The sequence below is a fragment of the Cherax quadricarinatus genome, unplaced genomic scaffold (assembly GCF_038502225.1).
Source record: "Cherax quadricarinatus isolate ZL_2023a unplaced genomic scaffold, ASM3850222v1 Contig756, whole genome shotgun sequence".
In the NCBI taxonomy this organism is placed as follows: domain Eukaryota; kingdom Metazoa; phylum Arthropoda; class Malacostraca; order Decapoda; family Parastacidae; genus Cherax; species Cherax quadricarinatus.
The window spans coordinates 28,247-45,358 of NW_027195782.1; positions in this window are offsets into that span (position 1 = coordinate 28,247).

The following is a 17,112-nucleotide window of genomic DNA, read 5'->3' on the forward strand; positions in this document are numbered from 1 at the left end:
TATATTCTATTACATTTAAGCATCCCAGAGCGATAAAATGTATATACAGTTCACTCATTACTTACCTTAAAATATTTGTAGTCTTAATGTAGGGTCAGGAGTAAGTAAATAAGATAAAACGAATAAATGAGAGAGAGAAAGAATGAGTGCATGAGAGAGGACAGGTGCAGAGTTATGTAAACAAACCAGGCGAAGGTAAGTTTTGTAAACGAAGTGTACACGTCTGGTTTGTGTACAAGTTACATTGTGTACAGGTTGTCTCTACATTGATACGGTAGAATAAATAAAGAAGAACACTCCCATTCTCATGTAACATCATTTTGAGAAGAAATGATGCTCTGAGTGAAGGCAATGGAAATAAGTCACTCTGACTTTTTTGGGTTATCCTAGGTTCTGTACACATATGTTGTTATGTATGATAATCTATGTAACTGTATTTGTGTATACCTGAATAAACTTACATACATACGAAAGGAATAATTTTCTAGTTACCCCCAGTAACACATTTTCTCTTATGTTAGATAGAGAAAATGTTATTCTTGGCATCACTTGTACAAGTTATCTGGCTGCGACATCTCATATTTATGTTTATTTATTCTATTGTGGGGTGTATTTATCATCTTTTTATGTTATGTATCGTGTTTATTATATAATTTTGAAAAAAATATCATGGATGGATTAATGAAAATGTGTATATTAATGTAATATACAACATTTAATGAGACTCGGTGATTATTATTATTATTATTATTAGCATTTCTAATATGGCGTCACTTGTGCAAGTCGTCTGCTACCACATCTCATATTTATGTTTATTTATTCTATTGTGGGGTGTATTTAACATCTTTTTATGTTATGTATCGTGTTTATTATATAATTTTGAAAAAATATCATAGATGCATTAATGAAAATGTGTATTTAACGTAATATACGACATTTAAATGAGACTCGATGATTATTATTATCATTACTAATATGACGTCTGGAGACATAAGACACTCTCACTGATTTTAATGTGTACCTGCATGCCAGCACAGTATGTAAGTTTATTTAAGTACAGGTATACATAAGTATAATTATCAGAGTATATATAAAATATGAAATAACTTTTAAAAACATTTGAAATTTTGGAGTTTCCAGACAAAATGGAGAGACTTAGTGCTTACTGAGCTCATGAAGAATGTAAACAAACAGGGTGGGGCGCGGTGACCGTATTAGAAAGTCAGGTGGGGGGAGCCGTGTAGCGAGTTTTGGTCATAATTTGAAATGACCGTATTAGCGGAACGCCGTAAAGTGAAACGCCGTAAAGCGGGGCCTTCCTGTAGTTAAACTAGTGCCTCTACAATGGCCGACACTTACGATACAGTGAAGCTGAAGGAATATGGTGCCTTCCGTTTCTAAGAGACACGTAAGATCAACAAATAAAACGGATAGGACCATTTGATAACTTCGTTACAATAGGATCAGAGGCCTTCAGAGTATAGGGTAAAAAATTTCTGAAGGAGTTAGATATAAAAAAAGTCACTGGAAACCGAAGACCCCAGAGCAGCGGCGACCTTTCTTTTCCAGAGAGGAAATACTATATCCTAGGCACATGGCCTAGATGAAGTGTTTTAAATGTAGGTTTTGTGATGTTACATCTGTTGCTTTCATTCACAATGCTTCTAAAACACATACACTGTTGCAGCAAATGGACTCCTGAGAAACTGAGAATAGTTCTTCGACATCTAGGAAAGGAGTCATTCACGACACTGTACACCGTGTACGTCAGGCCCATATTGGAGTATGTAACACCGGTATGGAACCCACACCTGGTCAAACACGTCAAGAAATTTGAAAAAGTAATAAGGTTTGCAACAAGACTAATTCCGGAGCTGAGGGTGTTGTTCTAAGAGGAGAGGTTAAGGGAACGCAACTTGACAACACTGGAAGACAGGAGAAATAGAGAGGACATGATAACGACATATAAAATACTGAAAGGAATTGACAAGGTGGATAGGGACAAAATGTTTCAGAAGTGACATAGCAACAAGGGTTCACAACTAGAAGTTGAAAACACAGAGATGTTAATACATATATAAGTATTTCTAGAGTTATATGAACATAAGAGCATAAGAAAGAAGGAACACTACAACAGGCCTACTGACTCATGCAGGTCCATGTCACCCCTCGGCCTAGAACAATGACCACCTAGTCAGGTCACTTCCACTTAAGGAAGGAGCACGGCACCAGACCTGGTAGCACAAGCTAGTCAGGTCCAACTCACACCCACCCACACCCACTCATGTATTTATCTAACCTATTTTTAAAACTACACAAGGTCTTAGCTTCTATGATGGTACTCAGGAGTTTGTTCCACTCATCCACAACTCTGTTACCAAACCAGTGCTTTCCTATGACCTTCCCGAGTCTGAACTGTTCCAACTTGAAACCATTGCTGCGAGTCCTGCCTTGGCTGGATATTTTCAGCATGCTATTTACATCCCCTTTATTTATTCCTGTTTTCCATTTATACACCTTAATTATATGCCCCCTAATTCTATGCCTTTCTAGAGAGAGCAGATTCAGGGCCTCAGTCTATCCTCATAGGGAAGATTTCTGATACATGGGATCAGTGTTGTCAGGAATTGAAACAATATGAGACTGATGTAGCGGAGGCAGGATCTATACGTAGCTTTAAGGAAAGGTACGATAAAGCTCACAGACCAGGGATAGAGTGGGACTAGTAGCGACCAGTGAACAGGCAGGCCCAGGAGCTATGAATCGAACCCTGCAACTACAAATAAATGATTACAAATAGGTGAGTAGAAACATAGGAGTTGTGATTCCACCGTTACAACAACATGTAGGTGAGTAAACACAGATATCAGTTTGAGAATGATATAACACGGAAAGCCAATAAGGCCCAAATTTTTTTATATATCCACTTCAGGAGGAAAGCAGCAGTCAGGGACCAGGTAATCAGCTTGAGGAAGGAAGGCGAGGAGCTCACAAGGACCAACCTAGAAGTATGTGAAGGCCTCAACATAATTTGGGAGGTATTCTCAGATGAGACAGAAAGGTTTCCAGCAAGCCAAGGAGGGAAACTGCATTGACAAGTGCTGGACACAAAACACAACTGAGGAGGAGTGAAGAAATTGCTATGTAAGTTAGATTACTCGAAGGCAGTGGGACGAGATAATATCTCTCATTGGGTCCTGAAAGAGGGAGCTGAGGCACTGTGTGCCACTGCCAACAATCTTCAACAACTCTATTGAAACAGGGTAACTGCGACAGGTGTTGAAGACAGCAAATGTAGTCCCAGTTTTAAAGAAAAAAGACAGACAGACTATATTAAACTACAGACCAATGTCACTGTTATGTATAGCATGTAAAGTTATGGAGAAGATTATCTGGAGAAGAGTGGTGGAAAACCTAGAGAGGAGTGAGTTCATATGTGACAACCAGCACAGCTTGAGCCATGGAAAATCCTCTGTCAAACACGTACTGAAATTCAATGACAAGGTAACAGAAGTAAGACAGGAGAGAGAGTGATGGGTAGTTGTATCTTCTTTGACTATAATAAGGATTTTGACATAGTACCGCACAAACAACTGGTGGAAAAAACTGTAGGAGCAGGCAGGAATAGTAGGGAAAGCACTCTAATGGATCAAGGAATACCTGATAGAAAGAAAACAGCAAGTAATGGTACATTATGAAGTGTCGGAGTGGGCGCATGTGTCAAGTGGGTTTCCATAAGGGTGAGTCCTAAGGCCGGTTCTGTTTCTTGTATACGTGAATGACATGACAGAAGGGATAGAGGCAGAGATATTCCTGTTCGCAGATGACATGAAACTAAGGAGGATAATAAAAGCGGACAAGAACCAGGAAAGTCTACTAAGGGATAGGGACAGGTTACAGGCCTGGTCTGATAAATAGTTCATGAAGTTTAACCCCACCAAGGGCAAAGTTATGAAACTTGGGGAAGGACAAGAAAGACCGCAGATGGAGTACAGGTTTAGAGGCCAAAGGCAGCAAGCCTCACACAAGAAAATGACAATCTGGTTAATCTATTAACTGCGTTTCGACATCTAAGAATGACCCATTCTCGACACTATACCATGCATGCCAAGCCCACATTGTAATACGCAGAACCAGTATGGAACCCACAACTTCTCAAGCACCTCAGAAAGGGTAGAAATTTGGAACAAAATTAGTCCTGGAGCTAAGGGGTATGTCCTATGAGATGAGGTTAAGGGAACTCAGCCTTATGACATCGGAGAACAGGACTAGGGAGGGAGGATATAATAACGACGTACAAAATACTGAGAGAAATTGACAATGTGAACAGAGACAGATTGTTTCAAAGAGGTTCATTTATTCATATCAATGTACTGTACGTATCAAGAGAAATGTAAGAGTTAAACTCCTTATTTTATGTTAATCATAACATATCATACATTAAGCTAAAACTCTACTAGTAAAGATTTTAAGTTTTAGTTATTTGTTTTGTAATCCTGAATTCTTGCTAAAAGTTATTGTTACAAAACCGTAAACAGGCCATATGTTCAACAAGAATGCTACCTTAACACTCTACCATACCATTGGAGAAGGTTAAGAAGACGAGTTTTGTAACAAATGGCCAGAAGGCGAAAACTCAAATAAATCATAGGGATGTTAGGAAGTGTTTCTTCTGCCTTAGAGTTGTCAGGAAGTCGAACTATGTACAGAGTGAAGTGGTAGAAGAAGGATCCATACATAGCTTTAAGAAGAGGTACGGCAAGACTCTTGTAGCAGGGGTAGAGTGCACCTAGGAGCGACCAGCAAAAAGGTGGGTCCAAGAACTGTTACGTGATCCCTGCAAATACATATACATAAGTACATATATGTGAGCACACACACACACACACTGTAAGAAGCCTTACAACACACAAGAGACTGGTTGAAAAGCTAGATTAGCAGGCAGGAATTGGAGGGAAAGTACTGCAGTGGATCAGGAAATACCTGACAGGAAGGAAACAACGTGTGTTTGTATGTGACGAGGTGTCATAATGGGCACATGTGTTGAGTTGAGTTCCACAAGGGTCAATTCTTGGGCTGGTGCTTTTTTTTCTTTGTGTATGTGAATGACATGACGATATGGATAGATGCAGAGGCATCCCTGTTCGCACACGATGTGAAACTAATGAGGAAAATACAAGCGGTGGAGAATCAGGTAAGCCTACAGAGGGGACCTGGACAGGCTGCAAGCCTGGCCCAATAAATAGCTTCTGGAGTTTAATCAAACCTAGGAGACTTATTGTGTTTATCCTTAGTGCACCAATGGCGCCCCTACTTTCCACTGGGGGTATTTTGCACCGCCTGGCCAGTCTTTTACTTTCGTAGTGAGTGATTTATGTGTGCAGATTCGCGACCATTCCTTCTAGAATTTTCCAGGTGTAGATTATGATATATCTCTCGTCTACGTTCCAACGAGTACAAATCAAGTACTTCCAAACATTCCAAGTAGTTGAGGTGTTTGAACTTACATGTGCCATAAAGGTTCTCTGTACACTCTTTAGATCTGCAATTTCACCTGCTTTGAACAGAGATGTTAATGTGATTTGAAAAAGATCATCACTAGATTGACATCTCTTGTTTTGAATGTTATCATTCTCCATTCTATCATTTCCATTACAGTTGTGATTGTGGCACTGTTGTGATCCTTGAAAGTCAGATCCTCAGACATTACCACTCCCAAGTCCTTCACATTATTTTTTTGTTCTAATGTATGATCAGTGTTTTCCATAACGGAGTAATTGAAATTTGTCATCATTGAACATCATATCGTTTTCCGTTGTCCATTGGAAAACTTGGTTTATATCTTCTTGGAGGTTAACCGTGTCCTCAATAGGTGGCAGTCTCATGCAGATCCTAGTATCGTCTGCAAAGGATGACATGGTGCTGTGTATTACATCTCTGTCTAAGTCTGATATGAGGATGAGGAACAGGATGAGGGTGAGTACTGTGTCTTGTGGAACAGGGCTTTTCAATATGGCAACTTCTGATTTAACTCTGTTTACCACCACTTCTTAACGAACACAGAGTTTCACAGAGTCTTGGCCTGGGGCTGAGTGCATGGTGGAAATAAGAGTGTATTCGTTTGAAATAGGCCTAGTGGATACCCGTCGTGTATTCAGTTGCCAGGAATCGCCAGATCCTACCACGCGAGCCAGTTTAAAAATTTATACCTACAGCTACTTACCTACGTACCAATGTATGTATAGCACTACTACAGAGTATAATACAGTGGAAACATGAAAAGGTGTACAAAGCTTGTGGAACTATTAAAAGAATGTACAGGCAGTGGAAATAATGCAAAATAAGAGAGAGAAAAAAAAGCATAGTTCCGGTGAACGCAATATACACAACAGTAAACCCAGTACACACTACAGAAAGCATTTTCTTTAGTAAATCCTCACACCAGTGCCATAGCTAACAACAGTCACCATAGTACTAGGAGAGCTAAATACGGTACCAGAAAAGTAAATGCAGTGACCACCATTTCCTCAACACGCTGTAGAAGCTACCAGCAGTCAGTCACCAGCTCACCAAACACGCAAGTTAAACAATAACAATAATAAACAACAACAATAATAATATATTCTATAAAACTATAGATATAAACTGCTGCATTACTAATATACAAATACATAAAATTCATAGCTACAAAAGACTATATAAATCAAAGTAAAGTATTTACACCAGCATATAAAACAAAATACTGTTATGGCAATAGAACTGTTCTAGTGTACCAGGAGGAAAAATTGTTGTATGGGATTAATAATATAATACATAAAATTCATATATATCAAACTACAGTATATATACCAGATATACAGCATATATTCCAACATCAAAAACAAAATACTTTTAGAGTAGGCTAACCAGCCTACCCAGAAGAACTGCTCAAGTGTACCAGGAGGGAAGATTGTTGTAAGGGATTGAAACAACATAAAATCCATACATAGCAAACTGCAGTATATATACCATATATATCAAACTACAAATTACTTTTATATTCGGTTTATCTAGCCAGCCAACCTTGAAGAACTGTTCAAGTGTACCCGGAGGGAAGATTGCTGTATGGGATTGAAATTAAAATACATAAAATCTATATGTATCAAACTGCAGTACATATACCAATATATATATATATATATATATATATATATATATATATATATATATATATATATATATATATATATATATATATATATATATATATATATACAGTGGACCCCCGCATAGCGAACTTAATCCGTGCAAGAGGGCTGGTCGTTATGCGAAATGTTCGCTATGCGAATTAATTTTCCCCATAAGAAATAATGGAAATAAAATTAATCCGTGCAAGACACCCAAAAGTATGAAAAAAAATTTTTTTTACCACAAAAAAATGTAAATTTTAGTACACACAAACTGAAAAAGGCATGCACAATTACATGACACTTACTTTTATTGAAGATCTGGTGATGATTGATGGGATGGGAGGAGGGGAGAGAGAGTGTTAGTGTTTAGAAGGGGAATCCCCTTCCATTAACACTTGAGGAGGCAAGTCCTTTTCCGGGGTTACTTCCCTTCTTCTTTTAATGCCACTAGGACCAGCTTCAGAGTCACTGGACTTCTTTCTGTCCATAGAGCTCTGTACCTCCCGTTCCTTTACGATTTGTCTAAAATGGGCCATAACATTGTCATTGAAATAGTCACCAGCACGCCTTGCAACAGCTGTGTCAGGGTGATTTTCATCCATAAAGGTTTGCAGTTCAACCCACTGTGCACACATTTCCTTAATTTTTGAAGTAGGCACAATGGATTCCACAACTGGCATAGGCTTCTCAGGGTTAGCCCCAAACCCTTCAAAATCTTTCTTAATTTCCATACTAATTCTCACCCTTTTTACCACAGGGTTGGCACTAGAAGCTTTCTTGGGGCCCATGGTCACTTATTTTCAACAAACAGAACCGAAAACACTGTAATAATACGAAATATTCCGAGTGTATGCTTGAATGTTACCGCGGAGGCTAGCTGGTAAACAATGGGACAGGCGGCACATGTGAGGCTGGCTGAGGCCGCACATTGGACGCGTCTCGAACGAAGTTCGCTGAGCGGGTTTTTGTCTACTATGCGGGGCAAAATTTTAGCGATCAAAGCGTTCGCTATGCGGAATGTTCGTTATGCAAGGCGTTCGCTATGCGGGGGTCCACTGTATATATATATATATATATATATATATATAATAAATCTTTTGTATAATAAGCCTATCCTAGCCAGCCTACCTAAATCCAGCCAAATCACGGGAAGTAAGTGAATAGTTAAACAGCAAAGGATGATTTTTTCAGTAGCTGACCTGCATATTCAACTGACCAGTGTATAGTGGGTGGGAATCATAGGAGAAAACGCCAAATCTAATGATAAAACTCCAAGGAAAATCAGGATGTTGTGGCGTTTTCTTCCCTCAGTGCTTTTAAAAATGGCTGATCCAGTAGCACATGGTCAGGAGTCAACAGCAGCCTCGATAAATGGAATTGAGGAGGATTGGGACGCATATGCTCCATTGAGTAAAACTTTTTTGTCTTGCCAGGATGGAAGTGAATTAGAAGTGTGATAGGTGAAGACGGATTGTGAAGTGAGGCGTGAAAGGGGGTGTAAGTAATGGGATAAGTGAGGAGTGAAGAGGGTTTGTGAAGGAAGTTATCAGGAAATTTACTGGTAATCAGCGGTAATTGCTGGAGTAGCTACTAGGCCATTGCTAGGGGACCGGAATAAAAAAAAAATTAAAAAAAAAGAGAAAAAAAATTGTTGTGTATGATAAAAAGAGTGAAAAGTGAAAATGGCCGGCATTTGAGGGGTACAGGCTGCCATATTTATGTTAATCATTATCCTGTAATTCTCTGAAGTAGGAAATCAGTCATGGGGACTGGAAAAGGTGAATGGGGTCATACCCTGGACAGTGAAAACACAACAGCTGCCATCCTACCTGAAAAGAAAAATGTCACTATCACAGCGAGGTATTGCAACACCGCATACCCAAACAAAAACAGTGGCACACAGCTCTTATAGTAGTGCTGTTAAGTGGCAATATCCAAACTAATCCAGGACCTCAAACTATTGTGCAGGGACAAAACAGGCAGATAAGTGACGGTGATAATGTTGGTCTAGTAGCAAGGCCAACATGTAATGTAACATATGTAATGCATACATAGGTCAATGTGAGTCAACACAGCCATTCTTATTATCTCAAGCACCACTGAATATATGTATACGCTGTACTAAGGTCCAAAAGAAGAACAATAAATATACCTTATGTAATTTGTGTAAGGGATTGGTGTATTATGGATGTATGTTCGATTTTGGTAATGGTACCAGAATTCATTTTGTGTGTAACAAATGCATTTTGGCACAGTTACCCTTTAGCAGTGACAAATTTGATTTTTTTCTTTTTTTTTTTTTCAACAAGTCGGCCGTCTCCCACCGAGGCAGGGTGACCCAAAAAAGAAAGAAAATCCCCAAAAAGAAAATACTTTCATCATCATTCAACACTTTCACCACACTCGCACATTATCACTGTTTTTGCAGAGGTGCTCAGAATACAACAGTCTAGAAGCATACACATATAAAGATACACAACATATCCCTCCAAACTGCCAATATCCCAAACCCCTCCTTTAAAGTGCAGGCATTGTACTTCCCATTTCCAGGACTCAAGTCCGACTATATGAAAATAACCGGTTTCCCTGAATCCCTTCATTAAATATTACCCTGCTCACACTCCAACAGATCGTCAGGTCCCAAGTACCATTCGTCTCCATTCACTCCTATCTAACACGCTCACGCACGCTTGCTGGAAGTCCAAGCCCCTTACCCACAAAACCTCCTTTACCCCCTCTCTCCAACCCTTTCGAGGACGACCCCTACCCCGCCTTCCTTCCCCTATAGATTTATATGCTTTCCATGTCATTCTACTTTGATCCATTCTCTCTAAATGACCAAACCACCTCAACAACCCCTCTTCTGCCCTCTGACTAATACTTTTATTAATATATTTATAGATGGGGTTGTTAAGGAAGTAAATGCTAGGGTGTTTGGGAGAGGGGTGGGATTAAATTATGGGGAATCAAATTCAAAATGGGAATTGACACAGTTACTTTTTGCTGATGATACTGTGCTTATGGGAGATTCTAAAGAAAAATTGCAAAGGTTAGTGGATGAGTTTGGGAATGTGTGTAAAGGTAGAAAGTTGAAAGTGAACATAGAAAAGAGTAAGGTGATGAGGGTGTCAAATGATTTAGATAAAGAAAAATTGGATATCAAATTGGGGAGGAGGAGTATGGAAGAAGTGAATGTTTTCAGATACTTGGGAGTTGACGTGTCGGCGGATGGATTTATGAAGGATGAGGTTAATCATAGAATTGATGAGGGAAAAAAGGTGAGTGGTGCGTTGAGGTATATGTGGAGTCAAAAAACGTTATCTATGGAGGCAAAGAAGGGAATGTATGAAAGTATAGTAGTACCAGCACTCTTATATGGGTGTGAAGCTTGGGTGGTAAATGCAGCAGCGAGGAGACGGTTGGAGGCAGTGGAGATGTCCTGTTTAAGGGCAATGTGTGGTGTAAATATTATGCAGAAAATTCGGAGTGTGGAAATTAGGAGAAGGTGTGGAGTTAAATGACAGAAAACTGGAGATTCTATGGTTTGAAGTGCTGCTTCCCAAGACAAAACCCATCTTAGTAGGAACTAGTTACTGCCCTCCCACCCATGATCAGTTCTTAGAAAACTTTTCCAGAGTCTTTTCTGGACTTGATAACAATTGCGAGACAGTAATACTGGGAGGCTTCAACATCTGTTTTCAGCAGCAAAATAACGGACTATGCAAAAGGTATATGCAAATTCTAGGTTTAAATAGTTACACTCAACTAATTAATACACCAACTCGGATTAAACAGTTCTCAACCATCCTAACTGACCACATACTTTGTAACCGCTCTGAGAACATTAGTCAGTCAGGCGTCATTACCATAGGTCTTAGTGATCATTTCATCATTTACTGTATCAGGAAAATCACTAGGGAATGGATAGGCCTACACAGGACAATAAAAATGGGGTCAACTAGAAACTACAGTAAAGAAACACTGGTAAATATGCTACACAATAGTGATTGGACAGAGATAACGTGTTGCACGGACGTAAATGATGCCTGGGAAAAATTCAAAGCAATGTTCACTGTCATCCTTGATAATATTGCACCAGTTAAAGAGGTTAGGATTAAACGATAAACCGAACCCTGGATGACTATGGAGATATTAGATAATATGAAATTCAGATAGACAGGAGTTGCAGCAGTAAATGAATTCCGAAGGGTGAGGAACAGAGTACAAAGACTTATAAAAGGAGCAAAGGCAAGGCACTATTGCTCAAAAATTGAAGTACAAGAATAACCCCAGAAAGCTCTGGCAACAACTAAAACAGTTGGGGTATAGCCATAAACCAGCAGATAGATCTAACATAGTACTAAATATCGATAACGAGGTATGACACGAAACAACTAAAGTGGTAAATTGTTTTAATTCCTACTACACATCTGTGGGATCAACACTAGTAAGTAAACTACCAGATGCATCAAACATCTTCAACAAAAACTCTGATAAGTATAAAACATAATATACCAATAAAGGGATAACCCCCAAACAGTATCTCATGACTTCGTTCAAAAATAATTAAGCAGGTTAAACCCAACTAAGAGCACCGGTCCAGATAACATCCCATCTAAGTTTCTAAAAGATGGTGCTTCTGAACTGTCAATCCCTATTGTTCACATAATAAATTTGTTCATCACTACTAATACCGTACCGGAGGGGTTCAAGGAGGTCAGAGTTACTCCTATTTTCGAGAAAAGTAGTAGGTCTGATGTAAGCAACTATAGGCCTGTTAGTATACTCAGTGTAATATCCAAAATTCTTGAGAGGACAGTGTACTGTCAAGTAGTTAAGCACCTTAATGATAACATTCTCCATAGTTATCAATCAGGTTTTATTAGGTCTTACTCAACCGACACCTCCCTAATTAATCTGATGGATTACATGAGAACTGAAATATTGATAGGGAACCTCATAGGAATGGTAACCTTAGACTTGCAAAAGGCCTTCGATGCTGTCAACCACAATATATTATGTAAGAAACTTCAAGCTATTGGTATAGGTTCTGTAGACTGGTTCAAGTCCTGCTTTAGCAACAGGAAACAAATTGTCAAAATCGACAAAACAGAATCAGAACCCCTGCCCACAGCATGCAGAGTTCCCCAAGGTAGTATTCTGGGTCCATTATTATTTCTTTGTTATATTAAAGGCATGTCCATCAGTGTTAAGTGCAAACTCCTACTGTATGCAGTTGACAGTGCTCTGTTAGTGTCAGGTAAAGACCCACAAAATATAGCTAATGTATTAACACAGGAACTGGAGTCCTGCAGCAAATGGTTAGTAGACAACAAACTATCGTTACACCTCGGAAAAACTGAAGCCATACTCTTTGGCACGAAACTTACACTGAGAAGGGTAAATAATTTTAACGTCCGGTGTAATGGGGAACCCATTACTTCAGTTTCCTCAGTAAGATATCTGGGAATCCCCTTTGTCCCATGCATGTCAGGAGAATTGATAGGGAACAGTGTAGTAAGGAAAGCGAATGCCAGACTGAAGTTCCTTTACAGACAAGCACAGTGTCTACCTACTGAGGTTTGCAGGATCTTCTGTCTAGCCCTTATACAATGTCATCTGGACTACGCTTGCTCTTCATGGTACTCTGCCCTGACAAAAATATGTCTGGTGTCGGCATATACTTTGTTTAACCTACCTAAATTGTCCCTACAGCATTGTTAGCGAATTGCTCGTTCCACTGGCATTGATTACAAACACATTCTCACAGCTGCACAACTGCATTCACTGATCACTGACAAACTTCGGGAAGAAGAGATGGCACATCAGACTCCTCCCTCTGTGGGAGCTAGGAATAAAACTCCTATGTTCTTGCAAGAGGAAGATGATACATCAACGGAGCAAAATCGTCAGTCTAGTGCAGCAGGGCTGTCTCAAGGTGAATCAGCGGCGTTGGCACTTGAACCAGAACAATTTTTCGAAGCTTTCGAAAATCAGGCTCGAGCCTTGAGGTGGCCGGAACAGCATTGGGCATCGTTTGTTCACACAACATTGTTTGGTAAGGCACAGGAATTTGCGTCAGTGTTAAATGACATTGAATTTTCCGATTATAAAGTAGTGAAGACCACAGTTTTGGGAGCATGTACATGTATCCCAGCTAAATACAGAAAGGTCTTTAAATTAAGCAGGCGACAGCTTGGTCAACCCCTGGTTGATTTTGTGCGACAGCAGACCAAAGCTTTTACCAGCTGGTATAAAGCAAGTGGTCTTGCTACCTTCGAAGATCTTGTGCAGCTTATCCTGACTGACAACCTGCTGGAGTCTGTGGGACCAGAGGCTCGAGTCTTTCTGTAGGATCGTGACTTAACCACTGCATTGGAGGCAGCCAGGTTGGCTGATACCTTTGAAACTAACCGCTCCTTGTCCGAGCGGTCCCATCTCTCTTTTCAACAGCCTGGCATGAGCAGAGACCGTTAACCTTGGAGAATGAAGTGCCAGCCGGAGGAAGAACATCTACGTCAGCCAACTAAGTCACCTGGTGAGCCATGCTTCTCAACTTATGGTCCACCTGCTGAGAGACAAACTACTCAACATGGTGTAACTCGACAACAGTATCCAGAGAGACACCAGCCGGAGCGACATCAGTTGCAACGTCAGCAGGGAGTTAAGGGCAAACCTGTCATCTGCTACCTGTGCAATAAAGTAGGTCACATCTGTCCCAACTGTCCCCACAAACCCCAACCAATTGGGAAAATCTCTAATATCCCTAGTAACATGTCCCTGAAAGAAGTAGAGAAAGGGATGACCCCTTATTACTGTCAGAGTCTTATTTCCCTTCAGGAAAACTCAGAAACAACTGAAGTCAAAACCTTTAGAGATACTAGAGCATATTGCTCACTTATAAGAGAGGGAATATTACCCCTTTCAAAGAATACCTCCTTAAATTCCTCTGTTTTGTTGGAAGCATTTGGAGGAGCTATTTATTCTGTCCCTTTGCATAAAATTTATGTACAGTGCAAATATTACACTGGGTACTTGACTGTGAGTGTATCCGAAGGATTCCCCATGAAAGATGCCATGTTATTACTGGGTAATAACATTACCACGGCTAGTGTATGTCCTGAACCCATAATGATTAATTCTTCTCTGGTGTTGGCCATAACTTGGGCAACATCCCAAGGGTTGTCTGGCGAGAATGTTGACCTATCCTTGGACGACTCCGATCTTGGAATAGCCACGTTGTTTTACGAGGAAAACCGGCCGGGGCCTCGTAGATCAAGTGAACAAACCCCGATCAAGCCTTCCTATTCCAAGGTTGCAGGATTGCCAGATATCTCTGTTTCCATGCCCGAGGGACTGTCCTTCTGGGAGGAACAACGAAAGGACCCTTCTTTAAATTTCGCTTTTCAAGCAGCCATGGGTAAATCCTCTTCGGATCATCCGGTCAGGTATAAACTTAAAAATGACTATTTGATCTGCACTGAGACTGGTAAGGAGATAGAGGGCCGGCAATTGTCTGACAGGTTAGTAGTTCCAACAAAGTTTAGATCTCAAATATTGAATATAGCTCATAATACTTCATTAAGAGGTCACTTAGGAATTACTAAAACATTATATAGAATTGCAAAAGAATTTTATTGGCCAAAATTAAAGCAGGACGTGAAGAATCATATCCGGTGTTGCCGAAAATGTCAGGAAGTAGGGAAACCTGGACATTCCATTAATCCTGCACCTCTCCAACCTATACCTGCTGATGGAGAACCTTTTGCAAATTTAATTATAGATTGTGTAGGTCCACTACCTAGGTCAAAGTCGGGAAATCAGTATTTATTTACCATTATGGATAGAGTAACTAGATACCCTGAAGCAATTCCCATGCACAGTATTAATACTAAAGCTATTCTCAAAGCTTTAACAAGATTTATTTCTTGTTTTGGCATCCCTAAAACTATTCAAAGTGATCAAGGTACTAACTTCACTGCCAAAGCATTTAGGGAAGCATTAACTAGGTTAGGGATAATCCACAACTTATCCACTGCCTATCATCCTCAGTCCCAAGGTGCCTTGGAAAGATTCCATTAGACATTAAAAACCATGATGAGAACTTTTTCCATGCATTTTCCTACAGACTAGGATGGATCTTTGTTGCTGTTCTCAGTACGAGAAACGGTGCAAGAGTCTACCGGGTTTAGTCCGTTTCAGCTGATCTTTGAGCACAACGTACGAGGTCCTCTTCGGGTGCTCAAAGAAGGATGGATGGGAGAAGATGTTAGCTTAACACTCTACAACCTGTCTTCAAGGTTGCAGGTGGCACGTCAGTTAGCCAAGGCTAACCTAAAGGCAGCTCAAAATAAGATGAAACAGAGGTATGACAGAAATGCACAATTCCGCTCCTTCCATCCAGGAGACAAGGTGTTGGTGCAGGAACCTATACCTGGCCACACCTTGAAAGCTAGATTTACGGGACCTATGCAAATTGTAAGTAAATTATCTGATGCAAATTATGTGGTATCCCCCCTTGATAAGACCTCAAAAACTAAAACTTACCACATTAATCAATTAAAATTTTTCATACACCAGATAAAGTCCTAGTAATGACTCTGTCCTCTACCTCTAAGGAAGACTCTGACTCTTTGCACTCTATTTCTGAAATTAATGTCAAACTTCCAAACTCTGTCCTCCTCAAGAACCCTAGCCCTTTAATGATGGAGCTATCTGAAACTCAAGCAACAAGTTTAACTGCGCTTCCACAGACATATCCAGACATTTTTTTGGATGTGCTGAAAAAAATGTACGTTAGGTTATCATGATGTAGATGTGGGAAACTCTAAACCTATTAAACTCTTCCCCTACAGAGCTAATCCTGAAAAGCAGAGGCTACTTCAGCAGGAAGTAGAATTTCTGTTAGACCATGGGTTAGTGGAGGAGGAGTCTAGTCCATGGGCTTTACCATGCATCCTTGTTAAAAAAGCTGATGGAGAGTTTCGTATGTGTACAGACTACCATAAGGTGAATGAGGTCACAATCACAGATGCTTACCCTCTTCCTCGTCTGGATGACGTAATCGACTTTGTGGGTAAGGCTACTTTAGTTACTATCAGGTACCTTTGACGGATAAGGCGAAGAAAATCTCTGCCTTCGTAATTCCAGGTCATTATCAACATACAGTTACCCCCTTCAGAATGAAAAAACTCCCCCTCATCATTCCAGAAACTTATCAATCAGGCTATTAAAGAACTTGAAGGCACGGCAGCATACCTGGATGATATTGTTGTGGTGTCTGATACTTGGGATCAACACCTACTTAGACTTAAGGCTCTTTCTGAGACCTTTCAGAGTTCGCATTTAACTGTTAATTTATCTAAGTCTTCCTTTGGCCAGGCCACTGTTACTTTTCTAGGCCATGAAGTAGGTAATGGTAAAGTTGCTCCTAAATTTGCTAAAGTTCTTGCCATTAAAGATTATCCAGTTGCACATGATAGGAAATCTCTTCAATGTTTCCTAGGCATGATAGGATTTTACAGAAGATTCTGTTAGAATTTCTCAGTTATTGTAGCCCCTCTTACCAGTCACACAGTTCCCTTTATTTGGACTTCAGTTGCTCAGGATGCTTTTGACAAAGCAAAAAGATTATTGTGTACTGCACCCATTCTTTTGTCTCCAGACTTCCCCAAACCTTTCTCATTACAGGTTGATGCTTGTGAGTCTGAGGTTGGGGCAGTACTATTGCAAAATGGGGCCAAGGAGTTGCAGCCTGTAGCCTTCTTCTCTGCCAAATTCCAGCCGCATCAGAGGGCTTACTCTACCATTGAAAAAGAGCCCTCACGCTGGTACTGGCTTTGGAGCACTTTCATGTTTACGTGGGACAAACTTCGCAGGTGGTCACAGTCTACAGTGATCACAACCCTCTAATATATCTCCAAGCCATGAAGAACCACAATAC